Source organism: Grammomys surdaster, unplaced genomic scaffold (assembly GCF_004785775.1).
Source record: "Grammomys surdaster isolate TR1022 unplaced genomic scaffold, NIH_TR_1.0 188, whole genome shotgun sequence".
Taxonomy (NCBI): Eukaryota; Metazoa; Chordata; class Mammalia; order Rodentia; family Muridae; genus Grammomys; species Grammomys surdaster.
In genome coordinates, this window is record NW_021604633.1 from 7708181 (window position 1) to 7722812 (window position 14632).

The 14632-nt window shown below is 47.6% G+C and overlaps 1 pseudogene; it reads right to left on the minus strand.

The window, feature by feature from the left end:
• Nucleotides 1-11905: 11905 nt before the first annotated feature.
• On the minus strand, nucleotides 11906-13883 carry LOC114622369 (annotated as a pseudogene).
• Between the last annotated feature and the right edge of the window lie 749 nt (nucleotides 13884-14632).

A 14632-nucleotide genomic window follows, 5' to 3' on the forward strand; every position in this document is an offset into this window, starting at 1 on the left:
CTCTCTCTCTCTCTCTCTCTCTCTCTCTCTCTCTCTCTCTCTCTCTCGGAAAGGGGTACCTCTGCCGGCCCATGCTGAGGTATCCCTTTCCCCTGAGGGACCAGCCGCCCGATGGTATAGTATAGAATAGAGTTTATTTAGGACATGAGGAGGAGAGTTGAAGGGGTAGTAGACAGAGAAAGGCACAGGGGGGTTGTAGAGGAGTAGAGGCCAGCCATGAACACATGGAGACACAGAAGAGAGGGGAATGGGGCGAGAAGGGACAGAGAGGGAAGAGAGAAGAGCAAGAGGAGAGTCTCCTTTCTGTCCTTCAGTATGCTAGGTCTACCTATGTCCACTCCTACTCTCAGATCGTAGCCTGCTGGATTCTCACCCTCACGCCCAAGCACACACTCTCCTCACCTCTGGGAAGAGCCAGCTGGCCCTTGTTCTAGGACACCATCCTCCTGACTACTGACGATGACCTTCAAAGTGCACAGCCTTCTCTCTGACCTCAGAGTTCACTGGGCACTCCCCTCTCATTCTTGACCCCTGTAGATACCCTTTGTGTGGGGGCGGGAGGGGGCTTATTGATATACTTTTTTAAAAGCTTGTAGTTTGCACAACATTTTTAATTTTGTTCTTACAACTGAGAGAACAGTCCTACTGGCCCTGCAAGTTGTCCTCTGACCTCTGACCTCCTCTCATGCCTGCTGTGACACATATGTGCCCAAGCACACACATGTGTTCTCTCTCTCTCTCTCTCTCTCTCTCTCTCTCTCTCTCTCTCCCTCCCTCCCTCCCTCCCTTTTAGTGGACAGATATTATGAGAGGAAAGAAGCATTACCATCCAGTGTCTGCCAAAGGACATGATCCTGGGTGTAAAGCAACCCATGGGTACAATTGCCAATTAGCAGTGAGCAGAGAGGTCAGAGGAGCACAGCGAAGCCAAGCACTCAAAGTAACAAGATCCAGACTACAGGTCAAGGGACTCAGCTGACAAATAAGGCAAGGGGCAGGAATCGATGTTAGAAATTACTTGGTAGGATATCAAACAATTTCTAAGAGAAGGGACAATGTTAGCCAACAGTGTCGAGGGCCACACATTTAGATGGCTACCTAGAAGGGAATGCAAGGAGGCCATTGCTTTTATGCCAAAGTAGTAGTTCCTGAAGTGGAAGAGGGCAGCTGTGATCATGCATCCTTCACTAAGCTATGCTTCTCTGTGGTTTCCGTCTTTGGTTTTCTTTCACAGCCAAAGGGGCTTCTTAAACTCCCAAAAGGGTGTGGAGAGGCTTGTTCTCAAAATACTGTCTCACTGCCCACTCTTTATGAAGGTGTCAGTAGAGGCTTTAAAATTAGATTCTAAGAAATACAAGAAAATCTGATAACATTTATGCCAACATACAGGCGGGGATTGAAGTAGGTATGTGTGGATCGGTGAATACACACCATTCTCGCCTGTGCCCATCTCACCCCTGCTGTCTCCTGGATAAAATATTTACACTTCATCTTGGCATAAGTGACCTTCCCTGCCGCCTGTGTCTGAGCTTTTCCTCCCCTGAGCTCCACCTATCTCAAGATAATTGGGCGGTTAGATTTTATAATCATGTCCCTCTTTCTGGGTCACTGAGAACTGAGCATGTCTAACAGAATGCATGTGGCCCTTAAGTATGAGCACAACGCATTGCACAAAATAGTTATCAACAAGCTCTTGTTTTGCAGTGTAACATACTTGCTGTCTTTTCTTTCTCAGCTGATAATTAAGTTAAAAGACCACCGTCATCATTGGCTTCTTTTAACAACATTGTTGCTCATTTTGTTAATACAAAAAAAATGATTTTACTTAGTATTCAGTTATAAGTCTCGAAGTCTGTAACTGGTTTGGCAGCTTCCATCTGTTACAGACAGAAACATAAATAGTTGCCTTGAAGAACTGGCCCAAGAATTGAGGATTAGCATTGGTTGTGCTGGCAGCAATGGTCCAGCAGAGGGCAGTAGAGGGCCAGGGGGCGGGGTAGCAACCCTCCTGGGCCATTTGCTCTGGAGACTTAAGAATTAAGTCTGGAGCTAGAAAAGCAGGAAGTCTCCAATTCCAAAATGTAGAATTTCCATAATTAGAGAATGAGCAACTTATCATAAGCCTGTGGATCTCCGAATGAGCATGGTCCAACAGGGCCTGCGCGTGTTCCAAGTTCACTCATGTGGAGGGTGTTAGTGGTGGTAGTGGGAGTGTTTCTTTTTGTGTGATATGAGATGTTTCTCCTGACTCAGAACTTCCTTCTGGAAAACGACCTTTCTTCCAAATACCGACTTCCCAGAATTCATCTTCAAGGCGTCATCCCGTCTGTTCAGTAGGAAGACACTAGTTGATTGTTCCCACTTGGGAACGTTTGCCTCAGCTCAGTCCAACCAGTAGACCCTTTTCGGGGAAGGCACCTCACATGCTTTTTAAAGAGGCCAGGCTTAGGGTCAGACCCTTGGAACCCAGAACCAGAGGAACGGATGTCAGACTTCAGAGTACCTGTTTAAAACAGAAGCCTCTCCACACTGGTGCTCTAAGCATGAAGAAAGTCTTACAAGAGACCTCCATCTGGCCTTTGGGGTCTCTAGGTGTCCCTGTTCCACATTCTCCCCACCACCACTGGAGGTGCCAAAAATTCAGCTTGAAGCCAGTCTGTGGCCTTAGTGACTGTCCAAAGAATGCCAGGAGGCCAACCATGTGGTCAGAGGAGGAAATACAGAACATGCCAAACTGTATACTTTTGTTGGAGATTACCCTGGATCATCTGTACCGAGACAACCATGCACATGGTGATAAGTACAAGCCTGGAGGCAGATCATCCTATGTAGGCCCTAGGGTGACCACAAAAACCTACCCTGGCCTTTTGACTACAGCAAAGCAGCCAACCGCCTAAGTAAACTGCTCCCCTCGGACTCTCCGGTATCTTTGGTCTCTTGTGTTTCCAAAAGTCCATCTTGATTTGGAAAGCTCTGCAGCACTTAAAAATTAGGAAAGTTTGTGTAAAAGGTAGAGCACCTAGCTCATGTGATAGCACTTGTCACCTGCCCAATGTCCAGTCTTCTTCCAATTTAGTAGTGGACAAGGAAGGGGGAAGAGAAAGGAGACGGAGGGGAGGCAGGGGAAGGCATAGGGAAGGGAAGAGAAGGGGAAGAGGAGGGGAAAGGAAGTGAAAGGAAGGAGCTGCTGAAGGTCTGCCACCTGTAAGTGTGGGTGCATGTGCACTGTGAGTGTGTGTGTTCACTGTGTGTGCACTGTGAGTGTGCATGTGTACTGTGTGTATGCACTGTGAGTGTGTGAGTGTGCATTGTGAGTGTGTGTGCATGTGCACTGTCAGTGTGGGTGCCTGTGCACTGTGAGAGTGGGTGAATGTGCACTGTGTGTGTGTGTGTGTGTGCACTGTGAGTGTGGGTACGTGTACACTGTGTGTACATATGCACTGTGTGTGTGCATGTGCACTGTATGGGTGTGTGTGCACTGTGCGTGTGGGTGTATGTACACTGAGTGTGGGTGCATGTGCACTGTGGGTGTCTGTGTGTGTGCACTGAGTTTGAGTGTGTGCACTGTCAGTGTGTGTGCATGTGCACTGTGTGGGTACATATACACTGAGTGTGGGTGCGTGTGCACTGAGTGTTGGTGCATGTGCACTGTGGGTGTGTGGGTGTGTGGGTGTGTGTGCACTGAGTGTGGGTGCCTCCAGATGACTGGAACATTTTGCACACATAAGGAGGACTGTCAGATGTATACGGACCTTGAGTGGCAGAGTCTGAGTCTTGAGGTTAGAATGGGAGAGGAGAGTCCAGCCTTCACTCTGCCTTGTGTGAAGAAGCAGGGCTGCTGCTTGGAGCAGCTAAGTCAGTGTAATTAGTTCTAGACCCAGATTCTACTCCGTGGGAAAGTCTTCCAGCTGACCAAAAGCAGCCAGGCCTGTGTCCTCATAGGCCCTTAGGGAGCACCTGTTGGTAGGGTGCCACAGATGACAGGCACAGATAAGGATGAACACTGAGACAAATATAATGACTTCTCAGATCTAAAGGCAGTATAAATGAAGAGTGGTTGAGAATAGGAAATGCACTTTAAAGAAGAATACGGTTGTGCACGCCTGCTTCTAACGCTGTAACCAGGCCACCAGAGTAAGTATTCTAAATGTGATTGCCATTTGTCTATCAGACTATAGAAAAAATGTGCAGCAAAGTTTGAAGTTGGTTTGGGGGCAACCATGTGGGTGCTGGGAATTGAATTTCTGTCCACTGGGAAAGCCGCCAGTGCTCTTAACTACTGAGCCATTTCTCCAGCCCAGACATAATTTTTATAGCAAAAGAAAATCAACTAAGATATACTTCATATCTTGACTTTTTAAAAGTCTTTTTGAGAAATACACATTCAAGTGCACACCAGGCTAACCGTTAGGTGGCTAGTGCTGTCAGGTTTTGACACTTAACAAAATCCAAAGTCACCTGGGAGATGGGCCTCTACATGCCTGTGTGTGGAGGGGGGGAGGGTATCCTGATTAGGGAGGATCAGGACTGTCCACTCTGGGTGGCACCATTCCCCTACTAAGATCCTGTATTATTTAGAGAAAGTAAAATGGAACGTATCCATCCTTCTCTGCTTCCTGACTGTGGATGCACTGTGACCAACTGCTTCAAGCTCTTGTCATGAGGGACTATACCCGAAACTGGGAATTAAAATAAACTATTTCTCTCTTAAATTGGCTGTATTGTATCCCAGCAATAGGAAAAATAAAGCCAACTAGCGATATGCAGTGTCTCTGCAGCCCTGCAGTAGCGAGCCTGTGGCTGCAGTGCCACCTGAGCTAAGGCAGTCCCATCTCCTGGGAGTCCGGGGCCAGCCAGGGCTACATAGCGAGACAGCATCTAGAAACAAATGGAGGGTTGGTTCCCTCCAAGCTCGTGTGTAAAAGACTCAGATCCCAGCTGGGGTGGTGCTATTTTAGTAACTTTAGAAGTAGATCCAAGTAAATTAAATGAAACAGGTCATTGATAGCATGCCCTTGGGTTCCATATTGCCCTGGCCCCTGACTGTACTCCCCTCCTTGGCATCCATCCTGACTGCCATGGGAGAACAGCTAGCCTATTTCTTCCAACAGCATGGCATTATGCTTCTCCATGAGCCCAGAGACATCAGAGCCAAAGGCTATGGGGCTGAAGTTTCCAAAACTGTGAGCCAACACAAGCAACTCTTCTTTTAAGTTTTGTATACCATTCATTCTATCACAGCAGTGAATGGCGCTGTGACAAAGGGGCCAGATAAGAGGCATTTAGGTTTTATGGATCAGAGGGTCTCTGGCAGTTGCTCAGCTCTGCTAGTGTATTGGGGAAGCAGGCACAATGTACTACCAAGTGAGTGTGGCTAGATCCCAATAAAATCTATTTACCAAAGCAGACAGCCCCCCATGGAGGCCATAGTTTGCCAACATTCAGAGTGGCAGATGTTGTAATCGAGTGAGGATGCCTCCAGGGTAGAGGAAGTATGCTAATCAATGCATCTGGTCTAGACATATACTGTAAGCCGAGCAGCAGGCTCTGGATCAGCCAGTGGTCTCTGGTGTGAATCATGTCTACTCCAGGGTGCACACATGTAAGTCAATGAGGTACGGGTGGGGATAGAATTGCTATGTATGTCTCATCTGTTTTCATTTTAGATTATTGATCTTGTCTATAAACTTGCGATCTTGGGAATTTGAAATGAATTATCTCTAACATGCCGTCATGGTTTGAACATGCTTGGCCCATGGGAAGTCGCACTATGAGGAGGCGTGGCCTTCTTGGAATAGGTGTGGCTTTGTTGGAGGAAGAGGTTTGCCATGTAGGCAGGCTTTGAGTCTCCTAGTACTCAAGCTCTACCCAGTGTGAAAGAGAGCCTCCTGCTAGCTACCTGTAGAACAGTCTCCTTCTGGATACTTTTGGATCAAGATGTAGACTCACGACTCTTGGCTCTTCTAGCACCAGTGCAGAATGCCATGCTTCCCACCACGATAACGGACTGAACATCTGAAACTGTAAGCCAGCACCAATTAATGTTTGCCTTTATAAGAGTTGCCTTGATCATGGTATCTCTTCACAGCAATAAAACCCTAAGGAAGACACGTGATTTCTACTCAGAAATCAGTCTTCTAAACTTCTGGAGAGGACTTGACAGCACATGCGTTCTTGGTGTAGCAGTATATGCCCATTGCCACCCCAGGTTGGTCTGAGCTGTGCATGTCTACCAGGAATTCTCCCAGAAGGAAAGCAGGGGCCCCACCTCCTTACAGGTATCTTACAGACTTGTCTCTAGAGGAGTCCTGGATTCATCATTCTGCTTTGAGTATGACCAATAGTTTCAGCTACTGGTGAGAAATCAGCCAAGCCAGGATGAACACGTACACACACACACATACACACACCATTCACACGTACACTGCACAGGCTGTGTACCTTTTACCTGCTTCTCAGTTCAAGCCTGCGGTGTCAGTGGACAAGCATCACTCAAATTGTCAGAGCGCCTGACTAGAACTATGACAGTTTTATGGTATATATACAGCAGCGTCTTGTTCAAACAAGATTATGACTGATAGGTTCAATGTCTCGAAGGAGTGCCTTTTATTTCCACAGAGGGATGCAGAGGATAGCAGTATAACCAATGCAAACTCTTCTGGGGCAGGGATGTCTTGTGAGTGCGGTGTACTCTGCAGAGGTGGTGGGACAGGGGATGGGAGGGAAGGGAGGTTGGGGGGAATTTTTCAGAGCCTCCATACATGAATCATGCTGAATGATTATCAGAGGCCTCTCAGAGAAAGGGCTCGGAGGTGGCAGTGTGATCTCAGGTACTGAGATGAACAGAAGAAATAACAGAAAGTATCTTTTCGCCCCTGGCTACTGGCTTTCCTAGAGAGGAAATGAGGCTTGGGTGGTAAAGCAAGGCAGAGTGCTGTGTCTTGACGATTCACACACACAAAAGCTCCTCCTTTGGGAGGAGCTCCCTCTTCTTTAGGCAATAACTTCATGAATCACCTGTGCAACAGTTCTGCACTCTCTACTGCGCCGTCTAGGGAACTTGTAGGCAAGGCACCCATCCTCCACTGAGCAAGGAGGTGGGCATGTGACTCAGGCTCAGAGACACATACTCTCCCTCTCTCTTCCAAGGATGATTAACTTCCTATGTCAACTTGACCCCAGAGAAGAGGTGTTTTTCTAGGTTGTTTTTGGATGCCATTTACATTTTAATCAGGGCCTGAAGAGATGGCTCAATGGCTATGGACATTCTTAATCTTTTTTGCTCTTGCAGAGGACCTGGGTTCAGTTCCTGGTATCCACATGATGGCTACAACCATCCACCACTCCACTTATAGGGGGCCCAACCCCCTTTTATGACTTCTGCGGGGCCTGTGATACACATACATACCTGCAGAACACACACATGCACACACAAAATAATTTTTTAAAAACTGTTAAGAGCTTGTACTGCTCTTCCAGAGGCCCCCAGTTTGATCCCCAGCACCCACACCAGGTGGCTCACAATCACTTGTAAATCCAGTTCCAGGGGATCAGTTAACTCTAGACTCTCTAGGCACCCACATTCTGGTGCACATACCCATACACACATACAAGTAAATTAAAGATGATTATTTTATTTTTATTTATTTATTTATTTATTTATTTATTTTGGTTTTTCGAGACAGGGTTTCTCTATGTAGCTCGATTATTTTATTTTAAAAATCTGAATCAGTAAAACAGACTTCTATGATGTGGGTCCTCTTAACCCATTTAATTGCAGCTGAGATAGAAGAGAGAGAATGCTCCTATTCCAAACAAAGAAGAATGTATCTGAGACTGTAAACCATGCCATCGTGGTTTTGACTGACGGAACACTGGTTCTCCCTGGGCCTCCAACCTGACAGCCACTGACTGACCTCCCAGAAGATGGAAGGTGCCGCTCCTAACCACAACAGCCATTTCCACAGATCTGCTCCTAGTTCTTTACGGAATCCTAATGGATTCCTTCTCTTTTTCTCATGCCTAGGATTCCGAAGCTTGAGTGTAGACAATCAAAGCCAGAAGAGAGCACTCCTTCCATCAGTAGGAACTACTGCTGTCAGGGTCCAACCTCCCACAACCCAGGCCTCGTCTCCTCAGCTCTCTCCTTCTCGGCCTGTTCTGAGGTGATTCTCAGCTTCTAACAGTTTCTTGAATGGCCCTGTGTCCTCTGTCAGTCCACATTTTCTTACCACTGTGTTAGCTTACTCCACAGGAACTTGATCCACAAGCTAGGATGTGTTGGGGCTGATACCTTTAGAAAAGGCATCAGAGGACCTGTTTACCCATTCTGTCATGAGAGGACGCACTAAAGGCACTGTCTGCGAGAAGAGGCTCTCATAGGATACTGATCTGCTGACACCTGCATCTTAGATCTCCTTCCTCCGAAACTCCGAGGAGTACATTTGTTTATAAATTGCCAGGTGAAGAGGACTTTCTTGCAGCACCTGAATGGGTTAAGACTCTTGGGTGCCTCCCATCTCTGTGGTACTGCTCTGTTTGGAGAAACAGCCGGAAACAAAGTAAAGGAAGTAGTCCTGACCCACAGGAAACTTACCTCTTAAATTGTCGTTCCCACTCAAGTGGATTAACTTTGTTTTCTTCAGATAAGGCCTTATAATATATAGTTCAGGCTAGTTTCAGATTTACTATGTAGCCTCAACTTCCTAACCCTCAACTTCCTGAGAGCTGAGATCACAGGCACATGCCACCATATCCAGCTTCAAATCGCGTAACTCCTATGAAAAGCTCCTTCCTCTTTACCACCAGAGAACCAGCCAGATACTTGTTCTCCCTGCAGCCCTTGCATGCATTTCCTTAAACAACCCAGATGCTGATCTCCAGGAGGCACAGGAGGAAAACCATGTCTCTGGAAATTCTTGACAGTGACTGCTCCACGACCACACCAAGGGTAAACCCCGGGACCCCCATGAGGGCCAGTGCAAAGTACTTGTTTTTAGTTAGTGATTGGCTCTACAATTCAGAAAAGCTCCTCCACGGGGTACCCCCAGTCTGAGCAATGCATCATGTGTGGCTTGTTTTGTGTTTAATATCCTTCACTGGAGCCTTTTAAATGTCTTTTCATAGCCCAGAGGATTTATTCTGGGGTTAGTCGGGAGTGGAATGTTGAGGTGCCCCTGAAATGGCCAGCCATGCTTTCTCGCCAGGCAGCACAGTTGGTAACACACCACCAGGCGGCATGCTTAACACAGTCAGAACTATCTTGCAGTAAGCAAGCATGCTATTGGCTTCACTTTGGGGGGTTTCAATGACGATGGCTGGGAATTGTCACAGTTTAGGTTAGCGCTCCTGGCAAACTTTGGAGCCAGTTTGCATAATGCAGTGTCTAAAGAACATGATTCCAGCAGAACAGAGCATGTTCAGTTAAAAATAGAACACAGGCACAGTGCTGCTCATCTATAAATCATGAGGCTGGGGTGGGAGGGGAGGAACAAAATCAAATAATAAGTCCCTGGGGGTTCATGGACACCTGCCCCTGTCGCTCAAATCCTGCAATAGCTGGGGACTGCCAGCACACTGAAGCAGGCCCTGCCCTGAGACCAAATGGCAAAAATAAACCAAACTGACCCAGTTAAATCAGGAAACATGAACACACCTTTAAGCAGGCCACAGTTCAGGTAGCCTCTCTAGTCCAGGCCCCTTGGGGAGTTAGCTTTGTGTTAGACCAGTCTAGACTGCCTTAGCTACCACATCAAACAAGCTGGACACACAGCTGATGGGAAGCCGAGGCCGAGCTGGACAGGAGTCCACACGCATGTGTTTTCACTGGGCATGCACCTGTTGTGTTCAGTATGCGAGACAGAAAATGCAGTTCTCAGCTGCTTCTAAGCACAATGGCCCACTGAACAGACTGGCAAAGTGCTAAGAATCAAAAAAGAAATATTTTGCCTTTCCATACTAGGAAATAATTTTGACAGGTAGTATAATCTATTTTGTGCCAGTAAAGAAATAGATATTTGCTGTCTGGGTATATAAAAAGCTAAGCTGTCAAAACAATATTGTAAATATGCTTCCACAAGAACACAGGAAACTAAAGAGAAAAGGAAGCCGCTTCCCCTCCCATGATGTCATTCACCAACACCTGACTGGCAGACTGCTTCGCTCCCGTGTGACTCATCTCTGTTGCCATCGACAGTGCCATCCCATCCAAACGAAGTCGTGCGAAGACTCGCCGGATTCTCCTGTCAATTATTTGCTTCTGATTCTGAAACTCTACAGTAGTAATCTTCTCCATGTTTGACAGCCACCTGGCTGTTTTAAAAGGTTGCACTGCCAGGGCTGGAGAGATGGCTCAGCATTTAAAAACACTGGCTGCTCTTTCACAGGACCTGATTTGAGTCCCAGAACTCACAAGGCAGCTCATAACTGTTTGCAACTCCATTCCCAGAGAATCCAACGCCCTCTTTTGACTGCCATGAGCACAACACACACATGCACAGACAAAACACCCATACACATAAAATAAGATTTAAAAAAAAAAAAGCCCAAGCAGCACCTGTACTGAATCTAGGGCATGCCCGCAGTGGGTAGGCGTGAAAGGCCCTCACACCTGATTCTAATGTGTCCTAGGATTAGGAATTATGAGCCATAAAAGGGAGAAAATCCACCACTGATTTGTCAGGTGACGATGATAAGACAGGACAAGGGTTTCCTTCTGTTCTGTTATAGTTTGGAACTAGGTCTTAGACTGTAGTACAGGCTGGCCTTGAACTTCCAACTGTTGCCTCTGCCTCCCAGGTTTTGAGTTCATGATCGTTCATGATCATTCATGATCGGTGGCCTCAATGTATCAACATACCTATCTATAGAGGATTCCCTTTTGTGTCTGTCTGTCTGTCTCTCTTTCTTTGTCTGTCTTTCTGTCTCTCCCGTTGTCTGTCACACATAGAGCAGTGAAAAAAAGTTTCATTATTCCTTTTTAGGACAAACAAACCACACCCAAAGCCCTAACTTACAGACATAAGCCAAAGAGGCCATAAATAGTTCATGACAAATAGGGAAACACTATACCTGGGAAGCTCACACCGGTGTGGCTGTGACTCTGAGCTCTCTGGTGGCCTGGGCTGGGTAGAAGCCTTGGGACGCAAATGAGAGCTGTGGTTCTAAGTGCTAAGCTTCAGACTAAAGGCAGGGCTGTGTGGGCCTGCTCAGGGAAGTCAGGCAGCTGCCTTTCTCCCCCAGCACTTAGGCTGCTTTGCAGAGGGCCACTACGAAGAAGGGCCCTCTCCCTGCTCCCATTTGGTGGATCTCTGCAGACCTTGGTGGCATCCTCAGCAGAGTCCTTGGTTCACCTGAAAGGGCACTCACCTACCAATTCACAGAGGTGGCTGTCCATGTGGGTGAAGAGGATGAAATGAAAACTCACTTTGTCACCTACCCAACACTGGCCCTCGTGGGCCACAGAGGGAGCCCTGGGCTGCTTGAATGGCCTCATTCTTCTCAAAGCACTAGACCAGGGGACATCATCTCTGTTTCAGAAACAAACTGTTTCAGGACCCTTGGTCGCTCCTCAGACCCCAGCTTGTCTTCATTATTGGCTACTGCTGGGTCAGCCCAATGGCCTGACGCTCTGCTTCACGAAGCAAACTTGAGAACTATTTGTCTGGTTTTTGTTTCCTATGGACATTTCTTTTCTACAACAAAAATATAAGACCTTAATTTCCATTTTATACCATTCCCAGTGGTTCAGGGTATACTTGGCTGGAACCTAATGGGGTTAGAAATAGCACAAACCTTCCTAGTTACAGCTCCAGGCTTGGCCCATGCCACCAGCCTGCAGCCTCTATCAGGATTTGAGCAACTGAGGCCACAAACTTTGGCACATTTGAAGGAGAAGAGTACCATGTCACCTTGTAAGTCGCTCCATATTGATCTCGACAAAGTTTTATGCTCCTCTCCTCTGTATCCCTACATATCCTTTGAAAGTTACTAAACCATGCAGCACATTCAAGCTATGCCCCCCCAAGTGCACATGCCCAGTGAAAAGCAGTTCCCCATGCCCTAGCTATATACCACACTCCAGCAGTATTGTGACATGACCCACCAAGTGGCCACTGCCCTCAGGAGCTGTCTGGAAGACCCTTGTCTCCTTCCAAAGGAGCCTACTCACTGGCAGGTAGATGACTGACACTTGTTGCTCTGGTACATGGGTGACATTCTGGATGAAGCCTCGGATGATTAAGTCACTGGTGCCAATGGCAAGGACAACCTCGATGTCACTGCAAGGCAGACAGCATGTGCATGTCTAGTCCTTTCTGTCCACTCACCAGCTCATACTAGAAGCCTGCGGTCCCCCTGCTCAATATACTGTTGGGGTGCTGCCTCCACAAATGGACCACCCTGCTCTAGAGTGAACTATTGCGCCTGGCCAGGCTCAGCACCGATGTCCCACACCAACAGTCTCAGGTCTCTGGTTTTCCCCCCAAATATTGGCCCCGGTGGAATCCCTGGATGGCTTTATGCACAGTCAGGTTTTGGGCAGGTGAGAGGTGTTGGACTGTAGGTCATCAATGAGCGCCCGGCTGGTTACATCCACTCCCCAGAGCCTGCTGAGTAGAAAGGCTTACCTGCTCCACTTCCTTGCTGTGTACCTCCTGGGCCCACTCCCCTTCCAGATGCAGAGTGCTGAACCCTAGTGCTGCCCCCAGCATGCTTCAGCCCTGTCTGTGTCCAGTGGGTGGGGTAAGTGGGGCCAGCTGGCCTGTTCCACCTCAGTCCTGCCTGCCCAAGTTGAAACCACAGCAGCTCAGGGCAGTTGAGGGTGGTTCAGAGTCACTGAGAAGCAGGACAGGCTGCAAGCACAGGTGATCCAGCCATGGCAAGAGCCAGGCAAAGGTGGAAGAGGCACAAACAGAACTCATGGAGATGCTGGACAAGGAAGGATGGAAGGCAAGGAGGATGGGCAAGTCCTGGACAGACTGTACACACAGGAGAAAGATGCTCTTAGTGACTATGCAACACTGGCCTCACCACTGGATGCCATCAGAGCCAAGATGAACAAGGTAAGGATCCGTTAGCCAACATCAGAACCACAGACAGGAGTATTGGTGTCCCAGCCTCCTCTGGGAGCCAGAGCTGGAGAGTTTGCACCATGCTATCGATATGAAGAATGAGCAGGTTCATGAGCTAAAGAAGCAACTCCTCCTCCTGGAAATTAGGAAAGGAAAAAAAAAAATCTGATGCTAGCACTGAAAACCAACCCCCTGCTGCAGGAGGTTGAGGACCTACAGTTGCAAGCTGGAATATGTTGACCTTGTCAAAGCAGTTCCAGAAGGATTCACTCCAGGACCTCACAGTGGAGTCATAGAACAGCCCCTGGTGCGTGCGGCAGGTGGAGGAGCCACGGAATCATCCAGCATCTCCTAGGGCCAGCACCTCCTCCGTCTGTCTACCTACCTCCATCAGCACCACCTACCCTGCCCTCTGCCACACCTTAGAGGCCCATGCAAGAAGACGGAATGCAGTACTGGTTTTGTGGAGATGGAGTCTCAATATGGTTTCATGTTAAATTTAAAAAAAAAAAAAAAGATATGTTATCTTTTGAAGATAATCCACAGACCTCCAGCTAGTCTCACAAATACAAAGGGTCTGGCATCCAGAGTTTATCAGTAGCCTATCCACAATTTATACCCTTCTCCATAAAAGCTCACTGTCTGTGTGGAAGGAAATAACGTTGTGCCTCTTAGCTAGCTCTCAAAGGCCTGCAGGTGGACCCTGGCTCCCCCTGCGGGGTGGGGGATCGAGGGCAGCTTTAAAGTACTTACCAGCCGCCTTGTGTTCCGTTCAAGACTAGAGACGAACACAGGTGCTGGAGGTAGCGTCATAGGTTGTGGGATGTGGACAATAATTATTTTACAGAAACACAAGTTACACTAACTTTGCAGACTTTGTCCACCTTAGCCAGGCTGTGTTAATCAGTGTCATGAGTTTCTAGAGAAATGAGTCAAGTCATTCCAAATTCTGTTGTTTGCCCAGAAGCTTCCAAAATACCTGTGATATTTTCATAGGGCTCAGCCGCAACTTATGAGAGCTCCTTCGGTTTTTTTGTTTGTTTATTTGTTTGTTTGTTTTGTTTTCTTTTCTTTTTTTAAAAAAAAGGGTAAAAAATGATTTTTAAAATTAAAGTATATATTTTCTTTAAAACAAAAAATGCCTTGGGCCTGGGGTCCCTTCTGTGGCTGGCTTTTCCTGGTCACAGCTGTTCTCTTGGTTTGACATCTCATTTCCTTGCCGTAGCCACTGGTTTCCAGTCTGGAGTCTCTCCGCCTCAGCAGCCTGCTCCTCCATCTGTTGACAGGGTTGCCTGATGCAGTGTCCTGTGGCTTCTGGGAGTCTCAGCCTGTGACAGCGCAACAGCCCCTCCTTACTGTGGCCTTGAAGACTCTCAATATGGTAATCGCTCATATGCTACAGAGAAGTCCCGTTACTGGACCTCCCCCGCTCATCATCGTCTCCTGCTCCGTTCTCTCCACTGGGTGAAAGAGTCCATGGAGTATGAACAAGTTAGGCTCTTCCAGGTCCCAGTCATTCATGAGGAACTGAGTGTTTGTTGTAGGGTGACAGGGGCTGAGAG